At 43.2% G+C, this 19,048-nt stretch overlaps 1 long non-coding RNA gene across 1 annotated transcript; it reads right to left on the bottom strand.

The window, feature by feature from the left end:
• Positions 1-17,948: 17,948 nt before the first annotated feature.
• On the bottom strand, positions 17,949-19,030 carry LOC120690527. Its single transcript, XR_005681796.1, has 2 exons — positions 18,893-19,030; positions 17,949-18,723 (listed from the first exon to the last, which is right to left on the bottom strand). It is a non-coding gene; the product is annotated as an uncharacterized LOC120690527 (long non-coding RNA).
• Positions 19,031-19,048: the final 18 nt, after the last annotated feature.

The raw sequence follows: 19,048 nt of genomic DNA, 5'->3' as shown, positions 1-19,048 counted from the left end.
GTTATGGTAATACATTGAAGAATCTTGTGTCTTCTTCTATGTTGGATTGGATATGAACTCCATCACATTCTAGTGTGCAATAAGCATGCATGCTAGCTTTCAGATCATAAGTCGGAAGCACAAGCAAATTTTGCATGTCACAAATCAAGATTTGTGTGTGTGTGTGTGTGTGTGTGTGTGTGTGTGTGTGTGTGTGTGTGTGTGTGTGTGTGTGTGAGTGTGTGTTGCTTGGAACTAAACTTTTGGGTCCTGCTATATTGGAAAAATCTAATTAATAATATACTACCTCCATCTCAAAATATGACAACTTTTAGATTTGCCCAAACAGTTAAAATTGAAAAGGTTTGACTTGAAGAAAACCTAAAAATAGCTATATTTTGGGATCAAAGTGGTATATATGTCATAAACTACTGCTTTGCCACTCCCGCCACTAATGATTACAAGGGCCCAGCCGTCATCCTAACATCAAAGTTACTGGTCATCACATTATCATAATAATAATAATGTGACGGTTGATGACACCCTGATTCGGGTGCAACTACATGTCTCACCTTTGTATAAGGTTTCTTTTAAAAAAACTTTGTATAACATGTCAACCAACAAAGTATCTACTATAGTTTGATGGAATGTTGTTATTATTCATCTTAGATTAGAAACTGGGGCAGTTGGATTCCACAGCATCTACGTACGTCAGTAAGACAAAATGTGGTAAAATGTTTTTTTTAATCCATGCTATAGAGTATACTATATATTATAGTGACAAAATAGTTGTAGCTTTTTGAAATAGACTCCAAGATATGTACACTAATACTACTACAGAAAATCTTATTTGTGCTGGCTCTTAACTCTCTTTTTTTCCTTAATTAGGGAGAATGGCAACAACTAACTATATATGCTTTTTAATTAACAAGGAAAGAGAGTTTGCACACAACACAAGTGACCCTTAGCCGCAATGGTCACAAGAGAGGCGTCCCGCCAAACAAGCAACACTCGGACCTAATTCATAGTTTCATAGTGAACTATACATTGAATAATATTATTGTATAGAACGACTCAAATTCATACTAGTGAACGACATTGAATATATTGTATATGTTCCCTTGACGTGCACCACCCTTATTTGAACACCGACTTCGCCCCCGTTAATTTATACTCCCTCCATCCTGAAATGTAGCGCATTCTAGAGTTTAAATTCTGTACTCAAATGTAAGGCATTCTACGTTGAGAATGGATCAAATCATTTTAATTTTACATTGTTTTCGGGTTTTTTCCAATAAAAAGATGTGCATGCAGCCATGTAGGGGGAGGTGCATGTGGGAAAGGTGCATGAGAAAGAGCATGGTACTTTAATTAGCACAAATTTAATTACTCAAATAGAGTCACAATGTTTAACAATTAGGGGTAGGAGAGTCTTTTCTCCATATCCATAATCAGTTGGATAAATCCTAGAATGACCTACATTTCAGGACGGAGGGAGTACTCATTTAAGCTTTCCATTGTGCGTGTGGCTCCTAATTCGTACCAGAGTTAGCTACATAGAAAAAACCCATATTTTCTAGACCCGGAAGCGACCCTCGAGCTACCCACACTCATGTTTTTCTTTTTCTGAATAGGAGAGCTGCACGTCACTGTATTAAGACGAAAAGATGGGCGGCCATAGTGGCCACGTATTTAATTCCTTTTGACCCTTTGCTATCTAAAATTATGGTAAATTGTGTAGACATCTAAACAACTGCTTCAAACTAAAAAAAAAATCAACTAGAAACCTATAATATAATGTTATATATATGAAATTTATCTCCATCCAAGTCCATACAAAAAAAAATCCAAACGAGATGAAATTCATATTAGCAGCATGGAAAAGTATCTGTGCTTGCTCCAATTTTAATGGTACTGATAAGTGTTTCTTTTGGACGCAATTTTATTATTTTACTTAAATACACACATTAGAATCGATGAACAAGAATCATAGCATTGCTACAGAAATGGTTATTAGTACCGGGCAGGAATCCCCGGATAATACCGGCTTCCCGCCCGGTACCGCCTGGTTGGTACTAAGTGGACGTGCACTTGGTACCGGTTATGCAGTCCGGTACTAATTGTCAAGTTTAGGACCGGTTGGTAACACCAACCAATATTAAACTGCTCGTCACGTAGGGTGTCAAGTTTAGGACCGGTTGGTAACACCAACCAATATTAAACTGCTCGTCACGTAGGGTGTCTGGTGCAACATATATTAGTACCGGTACCAAATGTGTTCTCTCGGTCCAATACTAAATTTGTCAGTTAGTACCGGCTGAAAATGAGCCCGGTACTAACATCGTCCACGGATGAACATGAAGTTTTCTAGCAGCGTAGTCAAGGCCAATCTCAGTGGAAGTTTCATGGGTACAGTTACCTAGACTAAGAACTACGTAACTATGCTAGATGAGTTTCATGGTGATGAAACTCTCCTCAAATACCATGAAACTCTATCGTTCTCTCTTCTTGTCATATTAGCAAAATTGATGATATTTAATACTATGAAATCATCCAGAAAACTCCCATTGAGACTGGCCTAACAGCACACACCGATGAGTTTGCATATGCATGAGATTTTATCTGTTGCAGTATTTATGTGCTAGCATGAGAGTGCATACCGTGCATGCATATGGAACTACGAGCTGGGCTGGGGACCATATATATTTATCTTGATATATATACACATGGAGAGAGAGATATGTATACATGTATATATGCAATCCCGAGATAGGGCCTAGCACAGTTTGAGAAAGATGCATGAGGTGGACCGGTAGTGGAAGAAGGAAAAGGACCTGTGCGAAATGTGTGCAGGCTTCTTTATTGTCGTGCGTTGACACGCATCATGCTCCTGCCTGTAGGGTCGAGATGTCGGGCTAGAGGGGACGAATAGTCCTTTCTAAAACTAATTGCGCCGGTTAACCGAAATTTATGCGGAATTGAAATTATTCGCTTAGCCAAGACTTCACCCCTCTAACTATGACTCTAAGGCACCTCCAAAAAGATCCTACACAAAGCAAATGGAGTGCCAAGCTAGCAAGAGCTTTCCTAACAATTCTAATGCAAAGCCACACAAACCTAAGCACTAGTACTTCACAAACCGGGGGAGCTCCTACACAATTCTAATGAGTAAAAGCACAAAACCAAACATAAGCTCACTAGATGCTCAAGGACAAGGATACACAATCCAAACCCAAGAGCTCAACTTGCTTAGCTACACAATCTAAGCAAGAGCAACTAATTAAGCTACACAAGCTAACTAGTTACACTAGGATCTCTACTTCTAGCTACACAAGCAAGAAGATGATTAGCAAGCTACACAAGCTAACTAATCACTAGAGAGCAACTACACAAGCACAAGATATATATGAATGTAAATACAAGGCTTGTGACTTGAAGAATGCAAACCACCGAGAAGAGTAGACAAAATTGACACGGTGATTTTTATCCCGAGATTCACTTGGTCGCCACCAAGCTAATCCTCGTTGAGACAAGCTCCAAGGTTGTCGCCGATCCTGTTGCTAGTGGTGACTCTCAAGTCACACTCTCCCACGTGGAGTGCTCACACCAAGCTCTAGCACATGATACGCCCGGACCACTTGTTGCTCTTCACGTCTCGCTCAACTAGAGTTGCTCTTCGCGGTTCCCGCGGGGTGAGCACAATACCCCTCACAATCTCTTTTTCGGAGCACCGCACAATCTTCTTGCGGGCTTCAATGGAGCCTCTTGCCACCAAGCCGTCTAGGAGGTGGCAACCTCTGAGAATAACAAGCACACCGGCTTGCAACACGATCACCTAGTGCCACTCGATGCAATCTCTCAAAGCAATCGCACTAGAATCGCTCTCTCACTCGATCGGATGATTACTATCAAGTTAGAGTGAGTAGAGGGCTCTCAAGCACTCTCACACAAGGACACCAAGTCCCCAAGGTGCTCATGAAGTGCCCCGACCCAAAGATCAAGGCTAAACCATGTATTAATTACTGAATAAAGTCTCCGGCATAATACATGTTACATCAAGTGGAGTCCAGAGTCATACAGAGCTTTATTCAACATGTACACGAGGGATAAAGCGACAACACAGAGCTACACAGATCAACCATAGGATAACGACTAGCATGACGGCATGGAGGACTAGCTCTTCATCCATCACGGCTCCACTCGATCAGCTTGGGTGCGGACACGATCTACTCGTAGTCTTCCGGCACAAAGTCAGGATCATCTGGAGAAAAATCAACAAGGGTTGAGTACAAAAGTACTCAGCAAGCTCCACCTCGCCCTACGGGAGGGGAAATGACATGCACGACGCACATTGAGCACAATGCATTAGCAATGCAACTAATGGTATGCAACTCTTCCCGACACAACCCACAGTAGGTAGCTCACTAGTTGTCAGGACCACACCGTAGCCTGCCCATACCGTGGGCACGGACCATTCGAATGGATTATACACTCTGCAGAGGTCGTACACTGTACCCATATGCTCGACTGCCCGAACGGACAACCGACATAGCCGACACCCAGCCGTGGTCACGCCCCAGCCCGGCCGCACAAACCCTCGGGCCCTGACCCCAATGGTCTATACCCGTAAACCATACCTGCGACCGTCAGGCTAACCAGTGGGATTAGGCTAAGTTCGGCCCATACCAGAACCTGTGGTCGTACTAAAGTAATCTAGGTGAGATGTCAAAACAACTCGGTCCTTATGGTTCACTAGGGCAGCAATCATCCCTCAACATGTCAACTCGAGCCTACCACCACGGTAGCACTCACCTGCCAGTCTATCACCACGGTAGCGCCGGCTCCAGCACACCCAGCTGCCCTGGTCTTAGCCAGATCCCTTCGTATCCTAGCCTTAGCTCTGGATATGCATGACTACTCAGATGCATGCATGAGCACACTCAATCACTCAAGTACTGGTATATGTATTCGATCCTAGACCCAGGCTACAGCAAAATGTCCTCACATGGATGCAACCGCTCACGTAGGGGTCGATGAAACTTGCCTTCGCTTGCGTACGCGTCGTCGGCGGCGGCTTCCTGCTCGTGGTACGGGTCTTCTGGCTCCTTGGCAGGCTCCTCCTCGGTCACTCCATGGTCTATGGGTGAAAACGGCACAACCGGCAAACAAACACAAGCAAGCAATAAAATAAGCTCAAATGGAGATGAAAATAGGAGGAACAGATAGTATATGATTTGAGGAGAGTTTAGGAAAAAGAGTTATGTGAAAACGAGTTGATATGAAGGAGATATTGAGTTTACAATATTGATTGGTAGAATGATTTCGATTAAGTGCTCACGGCCTGGTGGGTGTTTTGGGCCTTTATTAGTGTTGTGGAGTTAATGGTCGGGGAGCTGTCTGCCATCTCACCATGGCGCGGAACAGCTCGAGGAAGAGGGTCAACTGTTGGAGCTTCATCTCGTGAGTGAGCTGGGTTCGTAAGGAGTGGTTCAGCTAGCGGAGCGAAGCGGCTCGGTGTGCTTGGGCTGGTGACGGGGCTCGTCACGGCCTCGCTCCTTTTATAGGCGAGGAGAGCAGCAGCGGCGTCGCGCAGGGACGGGCGACGGCGTGGGCCACGGCAGCTCGTCGTCAATGCGAACAGTGGCAGCGCTGAAGGCGCGAGCGTCGAGGCGGCAAAGCCGGCGAGGACGCTGCAGCGGCGTGGGCGAGGTGGGGACGCGGAGGTGGGTGGCACGGCGTGGTGCCGGCGGCAATGCGCGGTCCCGTCGTGGGGCCGGCGTGTCGCGCGTGCTCGAGCGAGAGCGAGCGCGGGTGGGGACGGCAGGGAGGGGTGTCGGCTTCTTTTATAGACGAGGTGAGGCGGTTCGCGCGGCGGAGAAAAACAATCTCGGCCGGCACTGTGCGCGACGACCCCGATTTACGGCGAGGTAGGTGCTGCCATATTTGCATGACGGGTTATTTAATATTGTGAGCACTCTTGCCGGCTTCCAGGAAATGGAGTGAGTGCTGCCATGACGGGTCATTTCAAGGTCAATGGTGGGGGTACTCTGTGGCTTCCAGGGGATGATGAAGTTATGGCGAAGGAGGTAGGCGCTGTCATGATTGTCTGGGAATTATGGCGTGGTACGGTGACTCGAGAGGCTTCTATGGGAAGAGACAAGATGATTTTTGTCGTAGGTGCAAGCATGCATATGCTGGTTACTGGAGGGAACGAATGTACTAACGCAAGGCAAGAGTATAAACTAGTTTGCCTTGTAATTATGTAATACTTCATATGACATTAGTATTATTTTACGTTACTAGTTTAATTACAACATAAGTTTTATTTTAGTGATTGCTGGAAATTGAGGTGGCCCTACTAAGTTGAGGATCTACACCAACTCACTTCAGAGTCGGTCAGCTTCTAGTTACTTAGTGTACCGGGTCTTTTTTATGGCAGAGCCGCCTTTTGCTTCCGGGAGGCAGAGCCTACCAACAGATGAAGCTGGCTTCCGGGTGGCAGAGCCAACCTTCGATGAAGCCCAGACCCTTTTGTGATCCCGGGTGACAGAGCCAACCTTCGATGGATCACAACTTATACACTAAGTACTAAACTTAACCGGGAGACTAACACTTATAAAGACGCTTACCTTATTGGAGCAACAAAGGAACACACACCTAGCACACTCTACCAATGCTCACTTCTGCCATGCCCTTGGATGTGTGTGGGATGGAGTGGAGTAGTATGGAATGGCAAGGGGTGGCACCCTCCTTATATAGGCGCCCATACCCTCTTGGATGAGTGACACATGTCACACTCTAGGAGGTTCCCTACAAATATCTAAGTTCCCTACAAATATCTATTTCTAGAAAATTCTAAATTTTACCATGACAAGAAAATATCTAAGCTTCATGTCTTCTTATGATTCTTGTGGAACATTCTAGAACCTTGTCATGGTGAACAAAATTATGCCATGGTTTATCCTTATTTTTATAGAACCTTCTAGAAGTTTGCATTGTATATTTCAACACTCCCCCTTAATAGTGATGAAAACTGGGATGTTACAGCTCAGCAGCGTCAAATGGCCGACCACACCCTCTATTTATAGAGGGAGGCCTCAAACTAGCCGTTACACTCAAATCCCGTGAAAGCAGAGCTTTCACGGACCGTCCGCCTCACAGAGACCGGACCGTCCGCCTCACAGAGACCGGACCGTCCGCCATTCAAAACCAACGGCTAGAAAAACAATGATTATGTGTCAGAGTCGACCGTTAGAGCCCTTAGCGGACTGTCCGCGCCCTAGGGGCGGACCGTCCGCCGTTCAAACACTCCGAACACTCATAGAGACAGCGTCTCTGGGCAAACTGAAAGTTGAGGGGCGGACCGTCCGCCCCCCATTGGCGGACCGTCCGCCCTTCACTTCGTGCAAACCACCAGAACCTACAAGGTTTCTATCCCAGAAATTTCAGTAGGAGGCGGACTGTCTGCTCCCAAGGGCTGGACCGTCCGCACTACCAAGTTTCTGCGCTCGTTTCAGTTTTTAAAGGCAGACCGTCCGCCCCCATGGACCGGACGGTCCACAGTTTATTTTGGACCACCAACAGAACCAAAAACAGTTCTGTTCGAGCTCAAACGAGACAACGGCGGACCGTCCGCCCCCCCTGGAGCGGACCGTCCGCAGGTATATTTCCAGCAGAAATGTACCTCGGTGAAACGGCCATAACACTTAACTCCGATGTCCAAATTAGGCGATCTTGAAATATATGGAAAGTTAATTCATAGGGCTACACAACTCAACTGAATACTTGATCCAAAACACAATGGATCAAAGCAGTATTCCACTCCAAGAGACAACCTAGTTTCCGGAGAACACCGAAAAACCTTTCTTGCTTCCAAAAGTTGATCAACATCAACTCCAACACCTTCTCCTTTTGCAAATGTGCCAACAACACCAAGTGAACAACACCATGTGCATGTGTATTAGCATTTTCACAATCATTTTCAAAGGATTTTTACTTGATCTCATCACGCCACTCGATCCTAGCAACATCGCAATGTTAGATAGCTCAAGTGCACTAGATGACCGATATGCAAACAAGTTTGCCCCTCTTGATAGTACAGCCATCTATCCTAAATCCGGTCATGCACTTCTCTACACAATCTTTGACCGGTGAAATGAAATGCCCTACAAGTCATACCTTTGCCTTGCACATTCCATTTCATCTTCCCAAATATTGATGCCACACAAGCACCAAACTCCATCAAGCCTTTTGATCATCATCTTGAGTCAACACTTGGCTTGATCTTCCTTGAATGATATGATCTACTCCATATCATCACATGACCTCTTTGGTCCATCGATCTTGACCTTGCTCGCTCTTCACCGTTACCTCGGTCCATCGGTGCCAAGTATTGCTCAAGCTTTACCGCCACGCGGTCCCTCACTTCAAAGCCTTGACTTTCCCTTTCACCATTGCAACCGATCCATCAAGCCAAGCCTTGTCTTGATCTTCTCCACTTTGGTCACATGACTCCATGTCAAGTCTCATATGCAATGAGTTCCTCCATCACACTATATGAGCATAGCATCAACCCTTAGCAATTTCTCCTCCATGGCACATGTTGCTCATACTAGTGTCTTTGTGTGGACTAATCACCTGTGTATCTCAACATAAACACTTATTAGTCCACCTAAGTTGTCACTCAATTACCAAAACCAAACAATGGCCTTTTAATCTCTCTCTTTTTGGTAATTGATGACAAATCTATAAAGATATGGAAATTAAGTATTAATTCCAAGTTAGCACTTCATACAAGTATAAATTGCTAACTTGGTTTGGATTTTATGTTGCTTATCCACCATTAAGACTACTTGTGAAAGATTGGATAAGAACCATAAAAATCCAACTTGGTAGTGATAACTCCCCCTACATATGTGCTCAAGAGATTTGGTTTTAAACTCACACACATGCATAAATATGAAATTTGTGGGATTTTTATCACTACTAAGTGAAGCTAAGATATATAGGATAAACCTTTGAAGCGTGATACCAATTTGAGTTGCATCCTTGAAGTTCATTCCTTAGCATCAATGAGTAACTAGACATGCATAAAAAACTCAAGATACCTCATGAGATCAACATTATTAGCAAGGCTCTTGATTCACTTGTAAAAATAACATGTCTAGCTACAATCTATGCATGCTAGTTATCAAATCATCAATCAAGTTCTATGACTAGCATATATCACACACAAGCATTGCATATATAAATTTTAAAACTTATGCAAATGCAAGCAAGCACATGAATATGCACATATCAAATGCAAACAACCAAGTTCATGAACTTGCTCCCTCTACTTGTGTACTCCTCTTGTCCAAGAATATTGATCCTCCTCAATATTGCTCCTCTTGATCCATGTCCATGCTCGCACTCTCGTCTCATCTCCCCCTTTGTCATCCAAGGATAATTCATATCTTTGTTCATTCCTCTCCCCCTTTGTCATCAATGACCATAAAAAGGGCCGAAACCACATGAAATTTGCCATGTGAAGATCAATGGCTACCACTTGAAGTTGTACCTCTTGTACTTGTAGGGTTACCACTTGAATACCCCTTGTAGGAAATCATATGAAGCATTTGTGGTTTGATACAAAGAGTTGGACTTGGGTAGATGGTTGAGTCTTGAATCTTCATTTTTTATGGACACTTTCAATTTGATTGGAATTGACACCACTTGTAACAACAACATGTGGAAGCATGAAGACCACTTTGAAATGCCACATGTAGGACACTAGTAGGATCCTTGACCTTGATACCTTGTAGTGGGGCTCCCCCCTATGTCAAAGTGTTTGTCAATCCATTTGAATCTTGAGCTCTTCTTGATGAGGGTAGTTTTCTTGATTTGAATTGATCACTTAAAGTTGATGATCACTTGTGGAACCACCATTTGATAGACTAGATATCATTTGAATGAAATACCACTTGTATGATCATGTATACCATGAATATAGTACCACTTGTAGGAATGATGATGGACCACTTGATGAATTTGACAAATATAACCAATTCTTGAACTAGATTATTTCCATGAGCTTCTTTTTCTTTGACTTGATCTAGATTACTTGCCCAAATGATCTAACTCGGTTTGAACCAATGACAAGCTTCTTCACGCCTTATTCTAAGGGTTATCTTGACAATGTTGAGTTAAAGACTTGAATGCTCATTTTCTAGATCAACTACTTGGGTTTACTAGCTCATGAACATGTCATATGTTACCACCAGATCATATCAATCATAGAAGCAATAGTGGCACCATATAAACATTTAAAATCATTTTATTTTTCATGAATGATCACAATATATGACTATATGCACTAATCATGTTCTTAGCAATATAATGAATGCATACGTCAAGCAATTTCACCTTGCTATGTTGGAGTAGAGGATAATCATTAGATTCCAATTTAGCTCTCCAACTAGCATCATGAAGTCCAATTATAATAGCTTGGTGAAGACAAAGAATGCCAATATGAGTACCATGCTTTCACCCATATGAATTGAGAATTATTTATGATCAAGTGCACTATTTTATTGTGGTTGGCTTGCTTCTTCTTTTTTATATTTGCTTGCTTGAGAGAATACCACTTGAATATACTTGAACTATCATGAATCTCTCTATGTTGGGTGTTGCTTGCTTTTCTTGATCAACCCATTTGATAGTTTCAACTAAGCATCTCCAATGACTCTAAATTACCACTTCCATGTCGGCCTTCCAAACACCTTGCTTGTCCATCTCACTATTGGGCGGCCCGGCCCCTCTCCAAGGAGAAGTGATCTCTCCAAGAACCATTCTTGACACTCACTTGAATGACTTTGATTGATTGATCAAACTATGGACTTGTCATGATGAGAAATCTTCAAATCTTTCCTTAAGTCCTTTTCTTTCTACTTGAGCTTGGTCTTGATCTTCCAATTGAGTGCCAAATGTGTGACAAGTACACACCACAATCAAATGGCCTTGTACCTAATACTTGTTATGCTTCTAGCTTCTCTCAAAACCAAACCTAGATTCCTCAACCACTTGTAAAGATGATTCCAACTTAAGGACCTTTCAATTTAAGTGACTCAAGATCAATCTAATATTTGTCACTTTTCTGGCAGATTTTGTACTTCTCAAAGAATACATCAAATCTCTTAAAGTACAAGTTGAATTGCCACGAAATTTTGTGGAGATGTGTGACACTAAGTCATATAGTAGCCATAAAAATTTGAGCTTCAATGCATTTTTAGATTGCTACCAGATTTCACATCTTCACTCATGGGTGTATGCTGAAAACTGCTGCACATGCATTGACAAGATCCACTCCAAAACCGAAGTATCCCTCATCATATTCTCATGAAACTTGTATAGCAACTAGTACAATAAGTGTAGGGCACGCATACCGAAGTTCAAGCCAATCCAAATAGATTTGATCATCCAACTATGGCTATCTTCTCAGCTTACTCAGATTTTCAATAAAGGACAGATTTTGAGCAATTGAGCTATACTTCATCAAATTGAATCAAACTTGATGCCAACTTATTTGAATACTCTCACAAGACATATATTCAATCATATCACATACTAAATATTATCTCATGATCATATCCATTCAAACTTCTTATAACAAACAACAAGAGCACATATATCCAATTCAAACATCTCATGTGCACCCAAATGAATGTGATCAACTAGAGATATACCTTTGTAGCTCATGATAAATCTAGCTGCCAGGATCCACCTGAAAACAGCAGGAGCGGACTGTCCGCAGTCCATGGGCGGACCGTCCGCAATCTAACTTTAACATGAGTCCCGAACTAAAACCGCGTCTGGTAGATTTTTTCAGCATTGGCGGACTGTCCACTGACCCTTGGTGGACTGTCCGTGCCTTGCTCAGTGGGCACACCACCGAAGCTAACCGGTTGCACCGATGACCCGCGGACCGTCCGCGGTCCCTTGGCGGACCGTCCGATGCATATTTTTGAGGTTGAAACATCTTTCTGCAGAGCCTCTGGTGCCAAATCTCATGAACGGTGGATCGTCCGCCGCTTACCCGCGGACCGTCCGCGCTACCAAATTTCAGTCTGTCCAGAATTTTGTCAATATTCACCATTCCAACTTCAATTTGGGATCATTGCTCATATAAAAATCTAAAAATCTCAAAACTTGCATGAAAACCTTCCAAAAACTCATATGAGCAAGTTTCAACAAAAAATCAAAAATAAATCAAATTAAATCATGAAAACTCATAAATGGCTCAAAAGTGCTCCAAAAATTCAGAAAATAGAAACAAAGAATGCATGAAAGAACCATATGCCATATGTGCTAGTTTTCAAGCCACATTTGAGAAGTCAATGACATTTAACTCATTTTCCAATATGTAAAATGATTTTTCCTCCAAAAGCAAGGTTCAACACAAATAAGTTTGCAAACCAACAAACATATTCAATGAACCACCCACAATAAGACAATTGTGCTTATGTGTTGAAACCACTTTGGACTTCATTAGCTTGACATGGCATTTGGATGAGAAAAGCACTAGGCTTTAATCACTTGACTCAGTCATAAGATCAAAAATATGAATATCATTTGAATCAAGCCTCCAATGCCTTTGGTACCTACACACATTCATCCACGTTTTGATGGTACCCAAACTTGGTTGGGTCCTCTCAAGTTAGGAGCAACATACTTAGACAATGCCTTAGTATGAATAGCGGGATGTTTCGCAATAGTAACAAATGAGGTACCATTACCATTCTTTCTAAGCATAATATTTTCATTAATTGAAATAGGCTTAGAATTTTTACCTAGGGGACATGAATAAGTCATGTGTCCCCTTTCCCGGTATAAGTAGCATCTTCTCTTTTATTGAGCCTTTTCTTTCTTACTCATTTGATGTTTCTCATTGCCTTGCTTCTCATTGTTTGCTTGAACCTTCTTCTCAAGTTTGTTTGGGCAACCCGAAGCTAGGTGACCCAATGTTGCACAACTATGGCACTTGATGTGAGCATGTGGATTCTTCTCTTGAATATTGTTCTTGCTCAACATCTTGGCATCTTGAATATGAGTTGGATGCCTTGCTCTTACCTTGCCACCCCTTCTTGTTCTCTTCTTCATCATCTTCAAGTCATCAACTTGATCATCATGGTTGATCTTGACTTGAGGTTGGGGTGACTTCTCTTGCTTAACTCTTGGCTTTGGTTGAGGCTTCTCTTTGTTTGGGCAACCATTTGCAAGATGTCCCCTTTCATGACACTGATAGCACATGAAATAAGATAGCTTTAATTATTGTTGCTTTTCCATCTTTTCTTTTTTCTTCTTCCTCTTTCTCTCTTCCTTGGTCAATCCACCCTTGAAACCAAGCCCATGCTCCTTGCCATAGTGTCGTTGATTCTTCAATATATGCTCAAAGGTGACTTTGGAGTTGTAGCACCTTTCTATCTTGGCAAACAAATTCTTCACTTCTCTTTTAAACTTATTGTTCTCCTTTAAAAGGTTAGTCTCACAAGACATAGAAGTAGAACAAGCATCTAATTGTGAAAAACATGGCATAGATAATAAATCATCACATGAGGTGGATACATACTTCTTGCCTACATCACAAGGGTTAGCAACATTTTGCAATCGATCCTTTAACCCATGTGATGAGCTCTCACTAGTTTTAATTCCTTTACTGGTGAGCTTGTTAGTGAGTAAAGCAAGGTCTAGTATCAAGTTCTCATGAGCAACACTAAACTCCTCATGAGTCAATTTTAACTCCTCATGTGAACAACTCATGACATAAAGTAGATGTTTTTGTTGTTCACATGTGTCTTTGAGAAAAGAGTTTTCTTTTTCCAATTTGATTGTTTTGGCTAACACTTTCTCAAATAATTTGGTCATGCTAGCATATCTACTCAAGAGCTCATCATATGATGAATTAAGATCAATCACATTGCAATTTGATACATTTGTGTCACCTTGTGACATGAAGCAATGTGACGATGGAGATGAGCTTGACGTAGCAATATCATCCGTAAATGAATCAACTTGACCATCAAGTGTGCTTGGAGTAGAATCATTATTTGCAACACTTGAATTGTCATTATCAACTTTGTCAAGTGAACTTGTTATAGACTGATCATCATCATCATCATCACTTGACCATGAGGTGGAGCAATCTTCCACAACCACAATGTCGTGGATATGCTCATCATCCTCATGCACTCCCTCCTTGGGCTTATCATCATCATCGGAGGAGGAGGCCGCCCCATATTTCTCATTGAGATAACTCCAAATCTCGTGGGCGGTTTTCATATCCATGATCTCACCAAGTATGCAATCATGAAAAGATCTAAATAATATATTAGCAGCTTAGATGTCTAGATCTAGGCATTTCTCTTGTGTTTGAGTTAGATTTCCTTCATCCAATACATGAGAAAAATATACATCTACCATCCACCACATTTGAGGGCAAATAAACTTAAAACTGTATATCATCCAATTTTTCCACCGTGCAAAGTGTGTGCCATCAAAAATGTGTGGACACTCAACATCTAGCCCATAAGTCGTCATCCTCTCGGGTCGGTAAGGATCACAAATGAGAGACCTCGGCTCTGATACCACTTGTAGGGTCGAGATGGCAGACTAGAGGGGGGTGAATAGTCCTTTCTAAAACTAATTGCGCCGGCTAACCGAAACTTATGCGGAATTAAAACTATTCGCTTAGTCAATACTTCACCCCTCTAACTATGAATCTAAGGCACCTCCAAAAAAATCCTACACAAAGCAAATAGAGTGCCAAGCTAGCAAGAGCTCTCATAACAATTCTAATGCCAAGCCACACAAGTTTAAGCACTAGTACTTCACAAACCGGGGGAGCTCCTACACAATTCTAATGAGCAAAAGCACAAAGCCAAACCTAAGCTCACTAGATGCTCAAGGACAAGGATACACAATCCAAACCCAAGAGCTTAACTTGCTTAGCTACACAATCTAAGCAAGAGAAACTAATTAAGCTACACAAGCTAACTAGTTACACTAGGATCTCTACTTCTAGCTACACAAGCAAGAAGATGATTAGCAAGCTACACAAGCTAACTAATCACTAGAGAGCAACTACACAAGCACTATATATATATATATATATATATATGTGTGTGTGTGTGTGTGTGTGTGTGAATGTAAATACAAGGCTTGTGACTTGAAGAATGCAAACCACCAAGAAAAGTAGACAAAATTGACACGGTGATTTTTATCCCGAGGTTCACTTGGTCGCTACCAAGCTAATCCCCGTTGAGACAAGCTCCAAGGTTGCCGCCGATCCTCTTGCTAGTGGTGACTCTCAGGTCACACTCTCCCATGTGGAGTGCTCACACCAAGCTCTAGCACATGATACACCCGGACCACTTGTTGCTCTTCACGTCTCGCTCAACTAGAGTTGCTCTTCGCAGCTCCAGCGGGGTGAGCACAATACCCCTCATAATTTCTTTTCCGGAGCACCACACAATCTTCTTGTGGGCTTCAACGGAGCCTCTTGCTACCAAGCCGTCTAGGAGGTGGCAACCTCCAAGAGTTACAAGCACACTGGCTTGCAACACGATCACCTAGTGCCACTCAATGCAATCTCTCAAATCAATCGCACTAGAATCGCTCTCTCACTTGATCGGATGATTACTATCAAGTTAGAGTGAGTAGAGGGCTCTCAAGCACTCTCACACAAGGACACCAAGTCCCCAAGGTGCTCAGCAGCCTCAAATGGCCGGCCACACTCTCACACATGTGTCAGAGTCGACCGTTAGAGCCCTTGGCAGACTGTCCGCGCCCTAGGGGCGGACCGTCTGCCGTTCAAACACTCCGAACACTCAGAGAGACAGCGTCTCTAGGCAAACTGAAAGTTGAGGGGCGGACCGTCCGCCCTTCACTTCGTGCAAACCACCAGAACCTACAAGATTTCTGTTGCAGAAATTTCAGTAGGAGGCGGACTGTCCGCTCCCAAGGGCCAGACCGTCCGCAGTACAATTTGGACACCCAAGACAGAACTACCAAGTTTCTGCGCCCGTTTCAGCTTTTAAAGGCGGACCGTCCGCCCCCATGGACCGGACGGTCCGCAGTTCATTTTGGACCACCAACAGAGCCAAAAACAGTTCTGTTCGAGCTCAAACGAGACAATGGCGGACCGTCCGTCCCCCCTGGAGCGAACCGTCCGCAGGTATATTTCCAGCAGAAATGTATCTCGGTGAAACAGCCATAACTTTTAGCTCCGATGTCCAAATTAGGTGATCTTGGACTATATGGAAAGTTAATTCAGAAGGCTACACAACCCAACTGAATATTTGATCCAAAACACAATGGATCACAGCAGTATTCCACTCCAAGAGACAACCTAGTTTCCGGAGAACACCGAAAAACCTTTCTTGCTTCCCAAAGTTGATCAACATCAACTCAAACATTCTCCTTTTGCAAATATGCCAACAATACCAAGTGAACAACACCATGTGCATGTGTGTTAGAATTTTCACAATCATTTTCAAAGGATTTTTACTTGATCTCACCACGCCACTCGATCCTAGCAACATCGCAATGTTAGATAGCTCAAGTGGCACTAGATGGCCGATATGCAAACAAGTTTGCCCCTCTTGATAGTACGGCCATCTATCCTAAATCCGGTCATGCACTTCTCTACACAGCCTTTGACCGGTGAAATGAAATGCCCTACAAGTCATAACTTTGCCTTGCGCATTCCATTTCATCTTCCCAAATATTGATGCCACACAAGCACCAAACTCCATCAAGCCTTTTGATCATCATCATGAGTCAACACTTGGCTTGATCTTCCTTAAATGATATGATCTACTCCATATCATCACATGACCTCTTTGGTCCATCGATCTTGACCTTGCTCTCTCTTCACCGTTACCTCGGTCCATCGGTGCCAAGTCTTGCTCAAGCTTTACCGCCACGCGGTCCCTCGCTTCAAAGCCTTGACTTGCCCTTCACTATTGCAACCGATCCATCAAGCCATGCCTTGTCTTGATCTTCTCCAATTTAGTCACATGACTCCATGTCATGTCTCATATGCAATGAGTTCCTCCATCACACTATATGAGCATAGCATCAACCCTTAACAATTTCTTCTCCATGGCACATGTTGCTCATACTAGTGTCTTTGTGTGGACTAATCACCTGTGTATCTCAACATAAATACTTATTAATCCACCTAAGTTGTCACTCAATTACCGAAACCAAACAAGAGCCTTTCACTGCCACCACCCTTCTCCGATCCTCAGTTACTTCGTTCCTCCAAAGCATGCATTACTATACTGAATATATACTGTCAAATCTCCACAATCTCGCTCCTATAATAAATACCAAGTGGTTACATCACTTGGTAATTATGGTATAAATTTATCCACGGACAGGTGGAACTTGCTCAATTAATTGCTAAAAATTTCAAAAGAAATGATCTTTTTTCAAAGGAAACAAGAGGAATGGCAAGTGTACAAACTCACTTTGTTGCGTATTTGACCATTTGACCAATGTCTGATGAATGTACTTGATGCTGCTTACTACTACTGCCAGCATGCATTTTGCATGTATGGACCTAACTGGCTTTGCGAAAGATAGGCACGCAAAAGGATGGAAAGCCTAATACGCCAGAATATTCTCGAGGACTGATGTGGACAAAGGGTATAAAGTCAGCACGGAATAAACCTAGGGATTGGGTTTATATCCATCCCAAGAGCAGGCATGCTGAACCCGCAGGCTTTTGAGGAAAAGCCATGGGGGTTTTGCATGTGAGATGCAGAGCAGGGAATGACTTAGTACGCCCAATATCCCAATTGCCCCCCTCCTTTATCTGCTTTATCTCCTCTCCTCCGCTTTGTTTGCCTTCTTTATTCCCGGCCGGCCTCTTTGCCCTTTGCAATCAAACTAGCTCCAGGCATTAACAAAAAGCTAGCAATCCCTTCTTTTGGACTGCCCTCAGCTAGATGCAGATAGATGGAAACAATTATCTATTCTGCTAGATGCTACATTTCCAGTCTTCCATTGACAGATTGTATATGTAATGTCAGCAGAACTTGATTGTTTATTAAGTGCAGCAGCATCACTAGAGTTCAAAAAATAGTTGGGCTGCAAAGGCAAAAAAAAAAGATAGATAGATGCAGAGTTCCTGGCAGTTAAGCAGAGAGATGCACCAAGTTCAGTCTTCAGGGGTGGTGGTGGTACACTACTGTACCTTGTTGCAGATCCACCACTCCAGGTTTTCAGATGGATGATGGGTCAGATAGGACATGAGACCATCTACCAGCCATCAATCATCCAACAATCATAGACCGGCCACTCGTCACTGACGCTGCTAGCTAGCTGCAGCCTCATCAACGGCATCAAGGTGTTGTGTTGTGGCCTGGCAACCAGTCGAGGCACGCAAAGATCCCGGCACCAGAATTTGGGGAGGTGGTCCACCAAGAGGCCAATGACCGGCCACCAGCTCCACACATGTTCTTGCATCATCACCGGCGGCCGCCGCGCGATCCCCGATGGGTTGATGGATGGATGCTCAAAGCGTGTGATGGGCGTCGCTGTGCCTCGAGATCCATCCATCCGAAATCTGCTCAGCTCCTCCCAAGGTTTCCCCTGAAAGGGACACCCATGGCCACGGGCGACACCAGTGCAGCAGTAGCCAGCCAGCCCTACTTGGCCATTGCAGATTGTCTCCTCCTGTCGCGTCGAATAATGCAAAGCCTTTAAGTTCAAAAAAAAATAATGCAAAGCCTGCACAACATGTTTTGATGAAATAGAAAGAGGTAAAAAATAATATAGACATCAATGTAGTAACATTGCTGAAATAGTAAAAGTTTCTCAGCAACAGGAGTTCAAGGGAAGTAGCAGTGCAGGACTGAGGGAGAAGTACCAGAGGTAGAAAATGGCTCTAAAATTTTGTTGATGTAGCGCTAGTTGGGTGGAGCATCTTTACCTTCACATGCTTGTATGCTATTTTCAGTCAGCGAAAAGCTTAGACCAACAACAACAACAATAACATAGCGTTTTTTTCACAAGAAAGTTGGGG

This window comes from Panicum virgatum, chromosome 9N, assembly GCF_016808335.1.
Source record: "Panicum virgatum strain AP13 chromosome 9N, P.virgatum_v5, whole genome shotgun sequence".
NCBI lineage: Eukaryota > Viridiplantae > Streptophyta > Magnoliopsida > Poales > Poaceae > Panicum > Panicum virgatum.
The sequence above is the reverse complement of the archived record's forward strand: the minus strand, read 5'-3'. Positions and strand labels throughout refer to the sequence as shown.